This window comes from Leopardus geoffroyi, chromosome X (genome assembly GCF_018350155.1).
Source record: "Leopardus geoffroyi isolate Oge1 chromosome X, O.geoffroyi_Oge1_pat1.0, whole genome shotgun sequence".
Taxonomy (NCBI): domain Eukaryota; kingdom Metazoa; phylum Chordata; class Mammalia; order Carnivora; family Felidae; genus Leopardus; species Leopardus geoffroyi.
This window is the reverse complement of record NC_059343.1, coordinates 93,437,261-93,455,359: the sequence shown is the minus strand read 5'-3', so window position 1 is coordinate 93,455,359 and position 18,099 is coordinate 93,437,261. Positions and strand designations below refer to the sequence as shown.

The following is an 18,099-nucleotide window of genomic DNA, read 5'->3' as shown; positions in this document are numbered from 1 at the left end:
GTTTTTGACAATGTTGAACAAATCCCCATAAACACTTAGGTGCAGGTCTTTGTATGAATAAATGCTTTCGATTTTCCATGCAAAAGTTTGCAATATATAACAGAAGTTGATGTGTAAGAGGAGATCCATGATAGAGAAGTTCCTCCATAGAAACAGAAACGAATTCGATACTTTGATACTTTAAGTACATATGCCTTAGAGAGTCATATGTCTCAGAGTAAGACCAAGAGGCTGACGAGTGGGAAAGTCATTATGTGAAACTATTATCAGAACATCAGGATTTTGGGGAAAGAATTTCTGTACAGTTGCGAAAATAGAAAGCAGATTTTAAGGAGTACGAAGAAGCAGTAAGGAATAAAAACTACAAGTACAGCCTATTCTTTTAGAAGTACTGGCAGTAAAGGGTGTGGGAGGGAAATGAAATGGCAGTTTGGGGAGATAGCCGGTTTCGAAGAAGATTGTGCAGGATTCTGGGGGAAGCTGATCTTATTTGTGGGAAGAGAAGAGATATCGACATGGTAGAGAGGGCATCCCTGTACAGCAAGATGTCAGAGGAGTGTGGGAAGGATGAGAACAAGAGGTACCTACCTACCTTGACCAAGTGTCTCTTCCAAGACAAAGACAGGATGTTAAATGATAAGATACTGGTGAAGAGGAGAGTTTGGCAATAAAAACCTACTTAGAAGGAAATGAAGAAAGGACAGGGAGCCATATCAAATGACCTCAATCCTACCCAAGGAATTAAGTAGTGAGCATATTTAGAGCTGAGATAGCAGGGCCCGCATAAAGTTTGGGCATCTACTATAGGGAATGTTCAGAAAAGGTCAAGAAAGGATAAGAGAACTAGCAACCAAAGTACAAAATCCAGCTGAATTTTAGCAGCGCACATTTATTCTAACTTGGTCATCATGATTTTGTGATTTTCGTCAGATATTAAGGTCTAGGAGTAAAATCGGAGGAAAAGAATAACAAGATGTTTCTTTCCTGGGTTAAGAATGTGTTTTATAGGGGCGCCTGAGTGGCTCAGCCAGTTCAGCCCTTGACTCTTGGTTTCCGCTCAGATCATGATCTCATGGTTCGTGAGTTCAAACCCCACATCCGGCTCTGTGCTGACAGTGCAGAGCCTGCTTGGGATTCTCTCTCTCCCCCTCTCTCTCTTCCCGTCCCTGCACATTCTCTCTCCCCGACCCTCAAAATAAATAAACAAAAAGAATGGGTTTTATAGATTTAAGAAGCGATCGACAAAATAAGGGATTATTTGCGTTAATGAGGAGATCCGTTAAAAAAGCTGGTCAAGGGTTGCAGGATGGGTAGGCAAGCAAATAATGATAATAATAACTAAATGAAAAATTCATCTGAAGACCTAAAGAGACTGGAGGTTATTGGTGGGATGGTGGCGAAAGGAAAAAATCGGTAGGCGTAAAGGAGTAAGGATAAGGAAGGAAATATTATTGCGGTCAGAGAGTAATGACAGCTGATTCTTAGAAACGACTTACCGAAGAAACAGTGAGAAGGGCCAAGCAAAGAACGTGCTGAGGAACAATCCGCTGGAAATCGAATTGCTAAAGATCCCTTACTAAAGATAAACTACTGCAAGACACAATGAAAGACGAAATGTGATGATCAACTAAAGATCTATTAAGATAGTTTTAGCTTTCTCTGCAACAACCCAGACTGCCTCCGGAAAGACCGAGGCTCTGTCACCAGCAGCACATCAAATCAGAGAGCAGGGACAAGCAGTTACCAGTTCTTTGTGCACCGCTTTTCTTTACAATCCATTTATCAGTTTTAGTGCATGCTGCTGCCATGCTTACTCTTTCCATTGCTGCCACAGTCATAAAACAGTTGCCGTATAGTACATTTTGATGGTCCGTCACAGCCCCCAAGTGTATAGAGTAATACCTTTATTATAAACAATGCCAACATGGTCTTGCTGACCGTGGCAGAAACAAAAGCATGACGATACGATACTAAAAACATTCCGTTGCAAAATGCGGGGTACGAGATGAGAGCTTGCAACCAGAGATCAAGACAAAGCCCCGTTAGGGGCGCCGGGCTGGCTCAGCGGGTTGAGCGTCCGACTGTGGTTCGCGTCGTGATCCCATGGTCCGTGAGTTTGAGTCCCTCCACGGACTGTGTGCTGACAGCTCGGAGCCTGGAGCCTGCTTCGGATTCTGTGTCTCCCTCTCTCTCTGCCCCTCCCCCGCTTAGGCTCTGTCCCTCCCTGTGTCTCTCAAAACTAAATAAATGTTAAAAAAAAGTTGACCACAAAGCCCAGTTACATGAATCTACAAGTTATAAGGTCCAACTCAGAATCATGGCAGCAATGGTGAGATTTGCTTCCAGGGAGTATCTCTGGAGAGCAAAGCAGGGAGGGAGGAGGTGGAGAAAGAGACTTTCGCTTTCACTCTTTATACTTTTATATTTAGGGTTTTAATGCCAAAGCATGCATAACTGTCAGAAAAAAATTTAAACTGAACAAAGAAGAAGAGGAAGGAAAAGAGGAAGGGAAGAGGAAATTTACCACCTGTGTAACCTTGGGCTGTATATTTAACCTGAATATCAATTTCTTCAACTATAAACTGGGAATATAAGGATCTATGATGCCTGTTTGTTCAGTCAACAAATATGTCTTGACTGTATGTATTGTCTTCGCTGCTGTGAGTTGGCAATAATTAGTGTCACTGTGAAAAACTGAATGAAATGATTCAGATAATGTGTCTGGCACCAAGAAAGTGCTCGACAGATGTCATTATGTTCCTTCCATTTCTCTAGTAGAAAAGCAGAATTAGTCTCGGAATTTTTTCAAGTAGGCTCAACGCCCAGCATGCAGCTTGAACTCATGACCCTGAGATCAAGAGTCACATGCCCTACTAACTGGGCCAGCCAGGTGCCCCTGGTCTCAGAATTTGAGGCAAGTTTAAAGCAGTCTCAGGTGTGGGGATTGGTGAACGAGGAAGAACCCTGGGCAGGTTCCATGTGAAATCTGTCTAACTCCATGTTGCCCAGGGAAGCAGACTCCTGAGAAGCCAGAAAAGTCTCACTCTTGCGCCAGTGAGATTCAGCTTCAAGCCTGACATCTTCTTTTCATCCCCAAGAACTTGCTTTCTGGAGTAGGTTAATCTTTAGTTCACTCCGTCAAAAACTGTACCCTACAGGTAAATGTATCATTTCTTGAAGGAGTTTACTTGTTGGATGAAGGGTCTCGAAATCTTAGCTGTTCAAGTCTAATTTTAAAGGATAAATAATGGCAAAAAAGGCTAAATGATAGTCAAAACCTAAAGTGTAATATTAAAGAATGCAAAGGCCTCTAAATATTGAATGCCAGGTACAAGAAACAAAAACGAAACAAAACAAAAACATGATCTCCTGTGGAATGTCTTTAGGGAAGAAGGGGATGGCGGTATTGAGAGGCATCAACTCATCATCCATCAATCACCTCATTAAATAAGGTTGTAAGGAATCAAATGAAATGACTTGGGTAATGTGTCTGACACCGAGTAATTATGTCTGGCACACCAATTATTGTTAAGCTGCCAAATTCAGTCAGCTAAATCTAGTCTCGTCATCAGTTACTCTATGATTCTGGAATAAAAGACCATTAAAAGCCACCTTCTCCTTCTCCTTCTCCTTCTCCTTCTCCTTCTCCTTCTCCTCCTTCTCCCTCTTCCTTCTCCTTCTCCTTCTCCTTTTCCTTCTCCTCCTCCTCCTCCCCCTCCCCCTCCCCCTCCCCATCCCCCTTCTCCTTCTTTTGCAATCTCATAGTAGCATCTACTAATGACTACATTTTGGGGGAAAAAAATCAACCCGGGGCGCCTGGGTGGCTCAGTTGATTAAGTATCCAACTCTTGATTTCAGTTCAGGTCATGATCTCACTGTTTGTGGGATTGAGCCCTGCGCTGGGCCCTGCGCTGACAGCGTGGAGCCTGCTTGGGATTCTCTCCCTGTCTCTCTTCCCTTTCTCTGCTCTCTCTCTCTCTCTCAAAATAAAATAAACATTTTTAAAAAATCAGCCCAGTCCCATATATTACAAAGAGACTCCAGTATTCTTGTCTCAGGGCATTAGAGAGGACAAAACTGAGCTAGAAATCCTATATGTAGAAACAATGTAATATGAGGATTAGATCTGAACGTCAGATAAATATGGTTAGGAGGAAAACTTTTAAATAAAAATGTTATAAAAGAATCTAAGTCTTAGAGATAAATTAGGTTTTCTTACTCATGAAAGACTCTACATTTTACTAATGCTATTCTCTTGGAATCAGAATACCTTGATTTCTGATTTGTGAATTCTGGCTCTGCTGTAGATTAGGTTAACTGCCATATAATCTTGAACAACTCACAGACTCACGTTTTCCCCTTATGAAATGAGGATAGTGTTAGCTGGCTTGCCTAACTCATGGCGATGTGATAAAGCTTAAATGAGATAATATATACAAATGCATTTGGAAGGCTGTAAAAGACTATCAAAATAGAAAGAAATATTCTTTAATTTCCCTCTATTCAATTCAAGCCTTCTTCTACAATTCTTGCACATACCCTTTTGGCCCTTCTTTAAACATTTAAAACAACAGATTTCAAATATTTGTGTTTATTTCTAATCAATGGCACTCTTCACTCAAGGGAAATAATGGGAAGACCAAGGAAATCCAAAATGTAATATAGCTAAAACAAGAGCTATTCCACTGAACCTAGAATATGAGTTCAGCTGGCTCTCCATTCCTTACCCACTGCCTTAAGACCCCTGGGGTAGACCCACTGAACAGAACCAGAAAACCACTAACCAAACTAATGATTGCAAAAGGATTACTACCTGATTTACTCCCGAAGTATTCAAAATCTTTATGCACATTTTGCTTACCACTTAGTTTGTCAGCATTTCAAAGACAGGAACCATGTTCCCTAATTATTCTGTATTTGCCTTGCAAAGCTCTATTCTGACCCTCATGTCATAGTTTCTTACCTTGATATATTATTTTGTAAGCCACAGATTCGCAAAGATGAAAAGCATCCATAATATTCATTATTGGCAAGAGTATGGGAAAACAGACTCTCTCAGATACTAGGTTCAAATTGTAAGTTCTTCCTTGCCTGCTGTGAGCAGTGGTTCTTCTTCTTTTTTTATTTTCTTTTTTCTTTTTTAAAATTTACATCCAGGGGCGCCTGGGTGGCGCAGTCGGTTGAGCATCCAACTTCAGCCAGGTCACGATCTCGCGGTCCGTGAGTTCGAGCCCCGCGTCGGGCTCTGGGCTGATGGCTCGGAGCCTGGAGCCTGTTTCCGATTCTGTGTCTCCCTCTCTCTCTGCCCCTCCCCCGTTCATGCTCTGTCTCTCTCTCTGTCCCAAAAATAAATAAACGTTGAAAAAAAAATTTTTTTTAAAAATAAAATAAAATTTACATCCAAATTAGTATACATGTATTCAGTGAATGTCTGCTATGCATAACAAGAAAATAAAACCCAAAAAGGCTCCACCCCCAGGAGAGCTTACATACTTACGAGACAAAATAAACAAATTAACCAATGAATGTACATTGTGTCAGGTACTGAAAAATATCATGACAAAAAGATTAAGCAGGATAGTGGGAAAACAGTAGCAGGAGGTGCTATCTTAGACTGGGTGGTAAGAGAGGTCCTCCCCGAATAGGTAACACTTAAACGGAAAAAATGAAATAACGAAGAAAACAAAGGTTAACCGTAAGAGCAGAGGGGGCATTCAAGGGATGGCAAGGAGCCCAGGGCATGTGGAACAGAAAACCATGAATTTAATAGATGCACTGGGAAGCCACTGGAGGATTTGGAAACGGCACTCGCATAGCTTTATTTGCATTTTTTTATTTAAGACAACTTTTTTAAGTGTCTTTATTTATTTTGAGAGAGACGGAAACAGAGACAGCGTGAGCAGGGACGGTGTAGAGAGAGGGAGAGGGAGAAAGGATCCCAACCAGTCCCTGCACCATCAGCACAGAGCCCGATGTGGGGCTCGAACCCATGAACTGTGAGATCATGACCTGAGCTGAAACCGAGAGTCGGACGCCTAACCAACTGAGCTACCCAGGCACCCCCTTGTTTGCATTTTTAAAGGGTCACTCATTCTATGGTGCATAGAGTCGAGGGGCAAGGGGGACAGCACTGAGGAGCCAGATGCAGTAATTCAGCTGACATATGATGGTGTCTTGGATTCTGATGGTTGAGGCAGAGATGGTGAGAGGTTGTCAGATTTGGGATATATTTTGAACGTAGACCTAAATGAATTTGCTGCTGGATTAGATTTAGATTAAGGGGGAAAGAGAAGAATCAAGGATATTTCTCAGTTTTTGGCTTAAACAATTGAGGGTGGGGAAGATAATAAATGAAGAGCACTTTGAAGAGTGGAGTAGGAATCAAAATATTGATTTGAGGCAATATTTAAGTTTCAAATGCCTATTAGCTATCCAAGCAGAGAGTCTGGAATACAGGGAAAGGTCAGGGCTGGAGATAGAAAATTTTTTTTTTTAATTTTTTTTTTCAACGTTTATTTATTTTTGGGACAGAGAGAGACAGAGCATGAACGGGGGAGGGGCAGAGAGAGAGGGAGACACAGAATCGGAAACAGGCTCCAGGCTCTGAGCCATCAGCCCAGAGCCTGACGCGGGGCTCGAACTCACAGACCGCGAGATCGTGACCTGGCTGAAGTTGGACGCTTAACTGACTGCGCCACCCAGGCGCCCCTGGAGATAGAAATTTGGAAGTCATGGGACGAGGTGCGATCATATAGAAAGCCACTGTAGATGAAGAAGAACTCCAAGGTCTGAGCATTTAGGTATTAGGAAGAGGGAAAGGATCCAGCAAAGGAAACGGGAGGGTTAATGGATTAACCAATGATTAAAAGGAAACGGGTTAAAAAGAAAAGCCAATGTGTTAAAAGGAAAAGCAAGAGAATAACAGCACCCCCAAAGCCAAGGAAACAGTGTTGCAGAAGGATTTACCAAACTGCCAACAGTATATCCAAAGTCTCAAGAATGTTTTACCCACTGACCATCTCCTAACAATTTATCCTGTCTAAATATTCATGTATGTGTACAAGGATATAGCTACAAGAATATTCATTAGACTCTTCAAAGTAGTGCAACTGAAACTGCCAAACTGTTAACAACACAGATTTTTAAAGAAATAATTAGAATTCCTCCACTTGATGACAAAACAGTATGAAAGCTAAAAATCAAAATTATGTTCTTTTATATATTTCCTTGAAAGGATATCAAGAAAAACAAAATAAAAATACATGTGTTGCATTTATATCAAATGGGTATCTATAGCACAATACCACTTTAAAAATAAGCTATAATCTATGTGACTTTACATATGTATAGAAACAAATCCTAAAGAATTCGCACCACATTGACAGTGATTTTCCTTGGGTGATTTTTACTTCTTTAAATTTTCTGCATTGTTTGACGCTATTTCCATTTTAAGAAAAAACTTCAAATGCTCTATTGAGACTTCAGGCCTTGTACTGAAAGTGAGAAGCCAATATCCTTCCTCGAATCGACTCACAGATGTCACATTTCACCACTCTATGAATTTGCATCTCAGTCTAAAGGCAACGCATATATTATGCTCTTTCCTTGTACACACGCGCACTGGAAAAATACAAACGCCTGTAGATGGAACCATATGAAATCCTGATATTCAACCACTTTTGGCTTATAAAACAAGCCATTTCATGTAGTTCCGTCTATTGTTTGAAATCTGACCGAATACTATGTTTCAAGATCTGGGAGACTCTAACTCTAACAGATCACTTCATAAATACTGATTCTTTCTCTCTGTCCGTCATCCTCGGAGATTCCATCCCCAACCCAGAGATGCAACTGTGCTGTAACGAGAAGAGCTCTCGGCGCCGGGGTGGCTCAGTCTCTAGGTAGAGCACCTGACTCTTGATTTCGGCTCAGGTCATGATCTCATGGTTCAAGTCCCAGGTCAGGCTCTGCGCTGTGCGTGGGGCCTGCTTGGGATTCTCTCTCTGTCTGGCCCTCCCCTGCTCATTCCCTCTCTCTCTCTCCCTCCCTCACTCTCTCCCTTTCTATCTCCTCTCTCTCACTCCCCCTCTCAAAATAAATAAATAAATAAACATTTGAAAAGAAAAGAGCTCTACACTGAAGGTCAAACAGGTCATTTTTAAAACTCTGTTGAGGCCTAATTGAAATAAAATAAGATGCACATAGCTGAAGTATAAAATCTGATTAGTTTTGACCTATGTGTACACCTATGAAAACACAACACCATTAAGATAAGAAACATTTCGACCATCCTAAAAAGATAACTCGTGCAGCATTTCATCCTTCTTTCCACCTCCATTCCCAGGCAACTACTGACCTACTTTCTGTCACTATAGATTGGTTCGCATTTTTTAAAATTTTATATAAATGGAATCATAAAGTATGTACTCTTTGATCTGGCTTATCTTACTGATCACAATTAATTTGTATCCACCGATGTTCTTTTGAGGATCAGTACTGAAAAAGTTAAAAAATCAGTAGGCCATTAGGTTCTTTATTGTTGATCATTCATGACAATATGGACTCATGGATATTTATTTTATACTGTGGGTTATAATCTGACCCTATTTCATTTATCTTGTTGCTTAAATTATTTCAGCTTTGGCCACTGGGACCTCTTTGAATTAGCTCCTGTGTCTCTCTTTGACATATCCCTATTACCAGGGTTTTTGTTTGTTTGTTTGTTTGTTTAGTTGCTTGTTTCCTCACTTTGTGGAAGTACAGAATGTTCTAGGCTCATATCGTATATTTCTTCCCTGGTCCTGCAGTCATTTTTGCAAAAGCCTAGAGTGTATTAGTAACCAAGATGTGGGCACTGGATATACTCATTTTTTTTTTCCTTTTGGCATACTGTTCAATTTTTCAGCCACGATTTTTGAAAATACTATTTTTGCCCATTTAATTGACTTTGGAACTTTGTCAAAATTCAATTTGCCACAAGGAAGGAAATCCTGACACGTGCAACAACGTGGATGAATCTTGAGGACATTATGTTACGTAAAATAAGGCTGTCACAAAAAGACATATACTGTAACATTCCACTCATAGGAGGCATCTAGAGGAGTCAAATTCGTAGAAACAGAAAGTAGAAGAGTGGTTTCCAGGGGTTTGAGTGAGAAGAAAACCAGTTGTTTAATGGGTATAGAGTTTCAGTTTTGCAAGATGAAAATGTACTGGAGATTAGCTGCACAACAATGGTTAGGTTAGACATGGTTAAGAGGGTAAATTTTATGTTATGCATTTTGACCACAATACAAATATTTGGGGGGCACCTGGGTGGCTCAGTCGGTCAAGTGCCTGACTCTTGATTTTGGCTCAGGTCATGATCTCACAGGGCTGACAGCATGAGGAGTCCGCTTAAGATTCTCCCTCTCCCTCTCCCCCTCCGCCAGTCGTGCGCATGCACAGGCACTCTCTCTTAAAAAACATTTAATGCATGAAATGAAAAAAATTGAAGTAGATGTAACAAAAATCAATTGCCCATATCTCTGTGGGTCTGTTTATATACTTTAGATTCTGTACCAATAATCTGTGTGTTTATCCTCTTACCAATACCGCCACGTCTTGATTACTGTAGCTTTACAATAAGTCTTGAAATCAGCTCATGTGAGTCCTCCAACTTTTTCTCCTTTTCAAAGTTGTTTTGTCTATTTGGGTTCCTTTTCATTTCTACATGCATTTCTGAGCCAGCTTTTCTACATCTACAAATATCCCGCCATGATGTTATTGTGATTGAATTGAATCTATAGATCAATTTGGAGAGAACTGAAATGGAACATTATTGAATCTTTTATCACTGTTTACTGTTTTTCAGCAAACGGATAAGTATATTTTGTTAAATTTATACATAAGTATTTCATGCTGTATGTACCATTATAAATGGCATGGACTTTAAAACTTTGCCTTCCAACTGTTCATTGTCAGCATTGGGAAATACAATTATTTTTTGTATACTGACCTTGTATCATACATCACTAATCTCATTTATGGAGTTTTAGGAGCTATTTTTGTAGATTGCTTGGTATTTTCTTCCTTTTCTTCCTTTTTCTTTTTTGAGTAGGCTTCACACCCGTCACGGAGTCCAACACAGGGCTTGAACTCACAACCCTGAGATCAAGACCTGCATTGAGATCAAGAGTTGGACACTTAACCCACTGAGCCACCCAGGCACCACCTTGGTATGTTCTATTTGGAAAATCATGACATCTACAAATAAAGACAGATTTATTTCTTCTTTCCAGATTTGTATACATTTTATTTCTTTTTCCTGCCTCATTTCACTCAAGAGGACATCAAGTATGAAGTTAAATATGAGTTTAAAGTGGACATCATTCCTGATTCCCGATCCTGGGTAAAAAGTATTCAGTCTCTCACCATTCAGTACATTATTACCTGAAGAATTTTTTCTTGTTTTGTTTTTAGGTGTTTTTTTTTTTTAAATAAATTCTCCTCATCAGGTTCAGTTCCCTTCTGATCCCTTGTTTGTGGATAATTCTTAATATCATGAAGTGATGTTGAATTTTGTCAAATTCTTCCTCATGTGTTTTTTGGTATAATAGTATAGCTTTTCTTCTTTAATCTGTTGTTATGGTGAATTAAATTGATTGATTTTCAGTAATGAATCATCCTTATATTCCTGAGATAAACTTAATTTGGTTCTGATATATTATCATTTTCATTTATTATTGATCTTTATTTGATAATATTTTATTCAGGGCTTTGCATCTATATTTATTATGGATATGGGGCTCTTAATTTTCTTTAACGTTTTGTCTGATTTTTTAATGTTTATTTATTTTGAGAGAGAGAGATAAAGAGCACGAGCAGGGAAGGGGCAAAGAGAGAGGGAGAGAGAGAATCCCAAGCAGGCTCTACACTGTCAGCACAGAGCCCAATGCAGGGCTCAATCCCACAAATGGTGAGATCATGACCTGAGCTCAATTCAAGATTTGGACACTCAACCAGTTGAGCCACCCAGGCACCCCTGTCTGACTTTTATATTAGGGTGACATTGACCTTTTCTTTCTGTAAGAGATTGTATAGATTTAGTACCAGTCCTTTCTGAAATGATTGACAGGATCCTCCAGTGGAGCCATCTGGACCTGGAATCTTCTTTTTGGAAGTTATTTAACTATGAATTCAAATTCTTTAATAAATATAGGACTATCTAGTTACTTATTTCCTCTTGAGTGAGCTTCAGTAGTTTGTGTCTTTTAATAACTGGTTCAATTTAAGTTTTCAGTATTACAAGAATAGAATTATCTTTACTATTCCCTTAATATCCTTTTATGTCTGTATGCTCTGTAGTGATATCCCCTCTTTCATTCCTGATATTAGCAATCTGTGTCTTCATTCATTTTTTTTGTTAGTGTTGCTACAAATTAATCAATTTTACTGAAAATGTCAAAGATATAGCTTTTAGTTTCATTGATTTTCTCAATTGTTTTTGTTTTCACTTTCAGTGATTCTGCTCTTATCTTTACCATTTCCGTCCTTCTGTTTTCTTTGAATTTAATTTACTCACCTGTACTAGTTTCTTTTTTTTTTAATTTTTTTTTAATGTTTTATTCATTTTTGAGACAGAGAGAGACAGAGCATGAACGGGGGAGGGGCAGAGAGAGAGGGAGACACAGAATTGGAAGCAGGCTCCAGGCTCTGAGCCATCAGCCCAGAGCCCGACGTGGGGCTCGAACCACGGACCGCGAGATCGTGACCTGAGCCGAAGTCGGCCGCCCAACCGACTGAGCCACCCAGGCGCCCCACCTGTACTAGTTTCTTAAGGTAGATGCTTAGATCCTCACTTTGAAACCCTTTTCTAAAAGATGATTTAGTGCCACACACTTCCCTTGAACAAGTACATTAGGTGTATCTCACAAATGTTGCAACTTAAATTTAATTTAATTCAAAATATGTTCTAATTTTCCCTTGAGTCTTTCTCTGTAATTCACTGGTTATTTAGTAATGTTTTCCAAATATCTGAGGGTTTTCCAGGTATTTTACATCCCTTTTATTTCTATTTGGTTTAACATCATTACGTCAGCAAACATACTTTGTATGACTTTGATATGCGTACAATTTTAAGGTATATTTGTGGCCCAGAGCATGTCTCGTGTGCACTTGACAAGAAGATGAATTCAAGTTGGTGATAATGTTATTTAGGTTTTCTATATTCATCTTCATCTGGGATACCTGTACTGAAGTTACCATATACATCTATGGATTTGCCTGTTCCCTCTTTCAGTTCTATTACTTTCTATCAGCTGTACTTTGAGGACCTATTGTTAGCTGCATATACATTTATAATTGTTATGTCTTCTTGGTGAACTGATTCTTTCATAATTATCTAGTTCCTTCTTTATTCCTGGTAATATTTACTGCTCTGAAGTTTACCTCGTCTGATATCAATATAGCCGCATCACGGCATTCTTTCAATTATTACGGGCATCATATATCTTTTCCATCATTTTACTTTTTCAAAAACAGGTTTATGTTTTAACAAAACAAACTAGTCTGGTAGTTCCACGGTGTAAAAGCAACCAGTTTTGAAGTGATTCATGATAACAGCACACACATCGATCCTTCCTCAGGGGAAGAGTCTCCTCCCTGATGCCCTCCTTGGTCATGATGCAGATTCTGAGTGGGACCTGCTCCACGTTCTTCGTGTTCTTAAAACCAACCTGGTTGTCAGGCAGGCACTGGTTTGTAGCATGGCACTTGCCGAGTCGTGCACAGCTCTGTTCCCTTCTTCATCCGGTCCTCCAACAATGTTGTAAGCACAGTATGGAAAGAAGCACCTTGAATAGATGATTGTAGACAGCATTGCAGCAATCGCTCCCGTAGTCATGGTCTTATTCGTACATCTTTAGTCTTGCTGCAATCATCTTTGTTGGGGAGAGACGGTCTCCACGAAAACCGCCGCATCCGAGGACTGTTTGGGCTGTTAATCTGCAACACTTGGGGCTGTCTCAGGTGTGAACCGAAAACCCTTCCCTTAATCAAGTATCAGAGGCAACAACTGAAAACTCTTCTCAAGCAATTGCCAGTACGGTACCTCCACTGACAGCACAGGGCAAGCAGTGCTTTCAGGCTCCGCCACCGGGTCTAGGCCGGGTCCCCAGCACCTCTGCTGGGCTGGGGCTATTTCACGGCGAGAGGGCTTCATCATTTTACTTGTAACCTATATATATCTTTATATTTTATATTTAAAGTGCATTTCTTTTCTTTATTATTTTTTTAATGCTTATTTATTTTTGAGGGAGAGAGAGACAGTGTGAGAGGGGGAGGGGCAGAGAGAGAGAGAGAGGGAGACACAGAATCCGAAGCAGGCTCCAGACTCTGAGCTGTCAGCACAGAGCCCGACGTGGGGCCCAAACTCACAAACCACGAGATCATGACCTGAGTTGAAGTCAGACGCTGAACTGATTTTTTTTTTTAAAAATTTAACATTTATTTTTGAGAGACAGAGAAAGACAGAGCACGAGTGGGGGAGGGGTAGAGAGAGAGGGAGACACAGAATCGGAAGCAGGCTCCAGGCTCTGAGTTGTCAGCACAGATCCAGACACGGGGCGCAAACCCATGAACCATGAGATCATGACCTGAGCCAAAGTCAGACGCTCAACCGACTGAGCTACCCAGGCGCACCCCCCTTTTAAAAAAAGAGAGAGAGAGAGAAAAAGACTTTTTTTATCCATGTATTTGCCATCTTTGATGCTCTTCCTTCATTCTTGAAAATTCCAGTTTTTCCCTAATACACTTTTCCTTCATCCTAGTTTAGCATTTCTTATCGACCATGTCTGCTGTTGACAGTCTCTTAGTTTTCCTTTTTCTGAGAATGTGTTTATTTCACCTTTACTCATGAAGCATATCCACACTAGATGGAGAATATTTGGGGTTAATAGTCCTTTGTTTTCAGCACCTTAAAGATGTCCCACTGGCTTCTGGTCTCCACGGTTTCTGATGACAAATCCACAGATGTTTGAATCACGGGTCCCATACATGCAAACATATGATGTTTTCCTTGGCTGCTTTAAAGATTTTTAAAAATTTATCTTTGGTTTTCATCAATTTGATTATGATATGGCCAGGCATGGTTTTCTCTGAGCTGTTCTCTTTGGGTTCACTAAGCTTCTTGAAGTGATAGATTTTACATTTCACAAAATGTGCGAAGTTTTCAGCTAATATTCTTTAAAATATTTTTTTCTGCACCAATCTCGTCTCTCTTTTTGGCACTCCAATGATATGAATGTTAGGCTTTTTGATATTGTCTCACAAGCCCCTGAAGCTCTGTTCATTTTGTTCAACCTTCGAATCTTCTTTGTTTCGGTGTTCCTCAGATTGGATAAGGTTTATTGACCTATTTTCTTTTCTTTCCAGCTTTATTGAGTTATAATTGGTAAGCAAGTGTGTGTATTTAAGGTGTTTCGTGTGATGGTTTGATATACATATACACTGTGTACATATACATATACATATATGATATGTATATACACTGTGTACAAATGATATACATATACACTGTGTACAGATTTCAAGTACACAACACAGTATTATTAACTATAGCCACCATGCTGTAGAAAAGATCCCCACAACTTGTTAATCTTCTGACTGAAAGTTTGTAACCTCTGATCAACCTCTCCTCATTTTCTTCACCCTTCAGTGCCTGGTAACCGCTATTCTACTGTCTGGTTCTGAACTCCACGTTTTTTTAGATTCCACACATAAACGAAATCATACAGTTTGTTTCTCTTATTGACCTATTTTCTAAGTTACTGGTTCTACTCTAGTCTACTGCGGAGTCCATGTGGGGAGTTTTTCATTTCAAATGTTGTACTTTTCCGTTCTAAATTTTCCATTTGATTCTTTTTTTAATATACTTTTTTAAAAAGTTTATTTATTTAGTTTGAGAGAGAGAGAGAGCATACGAGAGTGCAAGTGGGAGGAGGGCAGAGAGAGAGAGAGAGAGAGAGATTGAGAGAGAATCCCAAGCAGGCTCTGCACTGTCAGCACAGCGCTGGGTGCCAGGCTCGAACCCACGAACCTTGAGATCATGACCTGAGCCAAAATCAAGCGTCCAATGCTTAACCGACTGAGCCACCCAGGCCCCCTATCTGCTTTTTGTTTCTTTATTGAAATATCTATCTATCCATGCATTTCAAGTGTTTTTTCCTCAACTTCATGGACCATAGTTATAATTGATGTTTTAAATATTTTGTCTGATAATTCCAACATCTGGGCTTTCTCAAGGTTTGCATCTGCCGATTGTCTTTTCCCTTGAGGATTGGTCATATTTTCCAGGCTCTTAATATGTCTGCTATACATAGTCTCTCAGACATTTTGACTATTAGGTTGTTTAGACTCACAGTCCTGAAACCTCTGGGATTTTTTGAGAATGGTGACCCTTTTGTTTTAGCAGGAAATCATCCTGTTAGGTTTAGACCAGAAATTCTGTCTTGCCTTACATGAGTGGCAGTACACATCTTAACTTGAGAATGTGGAATAGCCACACAATGAATACTTTTCATCCTTAAAGAAGAACAAAACACTCATATATGCCATAATATGGATGGACATCAAAAACATTTTGTTAAGTGAAAACAGCCAGATGCAAAAGACTACATATCGTACGATACCATTTATATGAAGTGTCCAGAGAATGCAAATCTACAGAGACAAAAAGTAGATTAGTGGTTTCCAGGGGTTAGAGCTGAGAACAGAGATTAACTATAAACAGAAAGACGAGGTCTCACAGGGGTGATGGAAATGGTCCTTAATTTCCTCGAAACAAAAAAATCACTGAAGTATAAACATAAAACAGATGAACGGTATATGTAAAGGACACCTCAATAAAGTTGCTACAATATTAAATCGTATTTTATTTCTCTAGGAATTTGCTCTGCTTATTTGGTTCTGTGCCATATAGCCCTCGTTCAGGGTTAACCTGAGACTTGTGTGGATGACCCCAACCTCAGCTCCAATTCTCCAAGCCTTAGCTGTGTTCAGTGGGGTCCACCCTACACACACATAGCTCGGGAGCCCAGCAGAGACTTCTACAGAATTAAGGGGCCCCTTCTCCAGCTTTGTCCCCACTGTGATTCCTCCCACACTATCCAGCCCTGTGGTGTTCCTATCCCTTGTCCTTTGGGTCGGAAAGCTCATGAGCTTTCTATCAGAGTTTTAGTTTCCAACACCAGCCTACCACGGTGTGACTGAGACCCACTGTAGGCCCAAAGCAGCACAAGGGGAAAAAAATAGAAACTCACCCCCCCCCCCAAATTCGGGTCACTTCTCCAAGTTTTGACTCCTCTCCTCTGCTTCTGCTAACTTTAGAGTCCTCAAATAGCGGTTTTTACATGTTTCCATATTTTTCTGTTGTCATCAGCCAGAAGGAAGGGCCGTAGTCACCTCACATAAGCTATAGCAGAACTACAACTCTGACAGGTCTGGTTTTTGACTCCTACATTCAATGAGTATGACATTGGATAAATCCCCTAATTGCTCTGAGTCTGTTTTACTTTCATCTATAAACGGAAAGCCTTTCGTACTCCTAAAAGGATAGAAAACATGAGCAAGGGAAAGCTTCCCAAAGATAATTCCATTATCATTAGCTACCAGAGAGGATACACTCCCCTTGCCTAAATGTATTCCTTTGGTTTCTGAAAAGGAACACTCCTTATACTTTATTGTAATGACTCATTTAAACCGTGCATCTTCTCTACTAGAATACAGGTTCTCTGAGGTCAGGAATGGTGTTTTCCTCATTTATGGCTATATCTTCAGAACACATTGCCCAGAATAGGTATTCACTATTCCTCCAGTCGGTAATGATCCTTGTGGACAGTCAGGCCGCTCGGCGCCCTACATTTATAGGTCTTAGCCTCCACACCTGGGCCATTTACCTCCACTTTACTTCACTAACTCACAGCCATGGAAGCCCGTCTAGACCTTGCCATTATCGGAACTGGTCTACATCAGAAATCCTTAACTCCAATATCCTACCTTCTGACCTCCATCCCTTAGGTTCCAGCAACCCTTTACCCTTCCGGCTTCACTCCCACTATACATACTCTAGACCTCAGAGTGACTCGTTCTTTTCTCCTGTCTTTTTGGTAGAAGGCTTGGAGCCCCTTTGACACTATAAAACACGCTTGGAGACATGTCTCGGGTTGCTTGTCTGTTTCCTTTAGGCTCCGTCCATCAGGTGGGTACAACAACATGTCTCTGTAGCTATTTTATGCATTAGGGGTACATAAATCGAATCCATTTTAGAAAATTCATATCTTAGCCTGAAGAACTATATGTTTCGTGTGCTACACAAAGTGCCAAGCTCTGAAAAGCCATGTTAGGTTATTGGTACCTGACAGAACTCCATTTCCTCAAAAATGGGTTCTCGTGGAAGATTGTCTCTTGTACCATGTATATTCTCCATATACTCATTTATTCATCGAAATTTCTATTTTCATGAAAAGCATTATCTTGTAACTACATAGACTTCTTCCTTTTTTAAAAAAGGCATGGTGGGAAGATGATGTTTTTGAATAAGTAATTTTCACTCAGTCATTGGAAACAAATGTTTCTGTGAAACTAGACAAATCAATACAGTCTATCTTTTGATTCTGGGTTGGTGTTTGGGAATCAATTCCTCATAAGTCTCTTTTGGTTCTTGAATCTCATTAACCTGGGACACTGGCAGGTTTGCAAGTGATTTACATGAGTTGGGATAAATGTATGTCTTTCTACTTTCATGTGTTAATGAAATTTTTACATGCTTTTTATTTTTTTCATGTTTATTTATTTATTTCAAAGGTGGGAAGGGACAAAGAGAGAGAGGGAGAGAGAGAATTCCAAGCAGGCTCTTCACTGATAGCGTGGAGCCTAAAGTGGGGCTCAATCTCACAAACCGTGAGATCGTGACCTGAGCCAAAATCAAGAGTCGGACACTTAACTGACAGAGCCACCCAGGTGCCAACACCTCTGTGCCTGAAAATACCAATTTTTATGATGATTTTGAATCATGAATTCTAGTTAATAATAAATTCTTCTTTGGGGAGGGTGGTTCTCTGG

General features: G+C 40.1%; 1 pseudogene; it reads right to left on the bottom strand.

Moving 5' to 3' along the window:
- The window catches only part of LOC123594422, a 37,853-nt pseudogene extending 20,601 nt beyond the window's left edge, over window positions 1-17,252 (bottom strand).
- Between the last annotated feature and the right edge of the window lie 847 nt (window positions 17,253-18,099).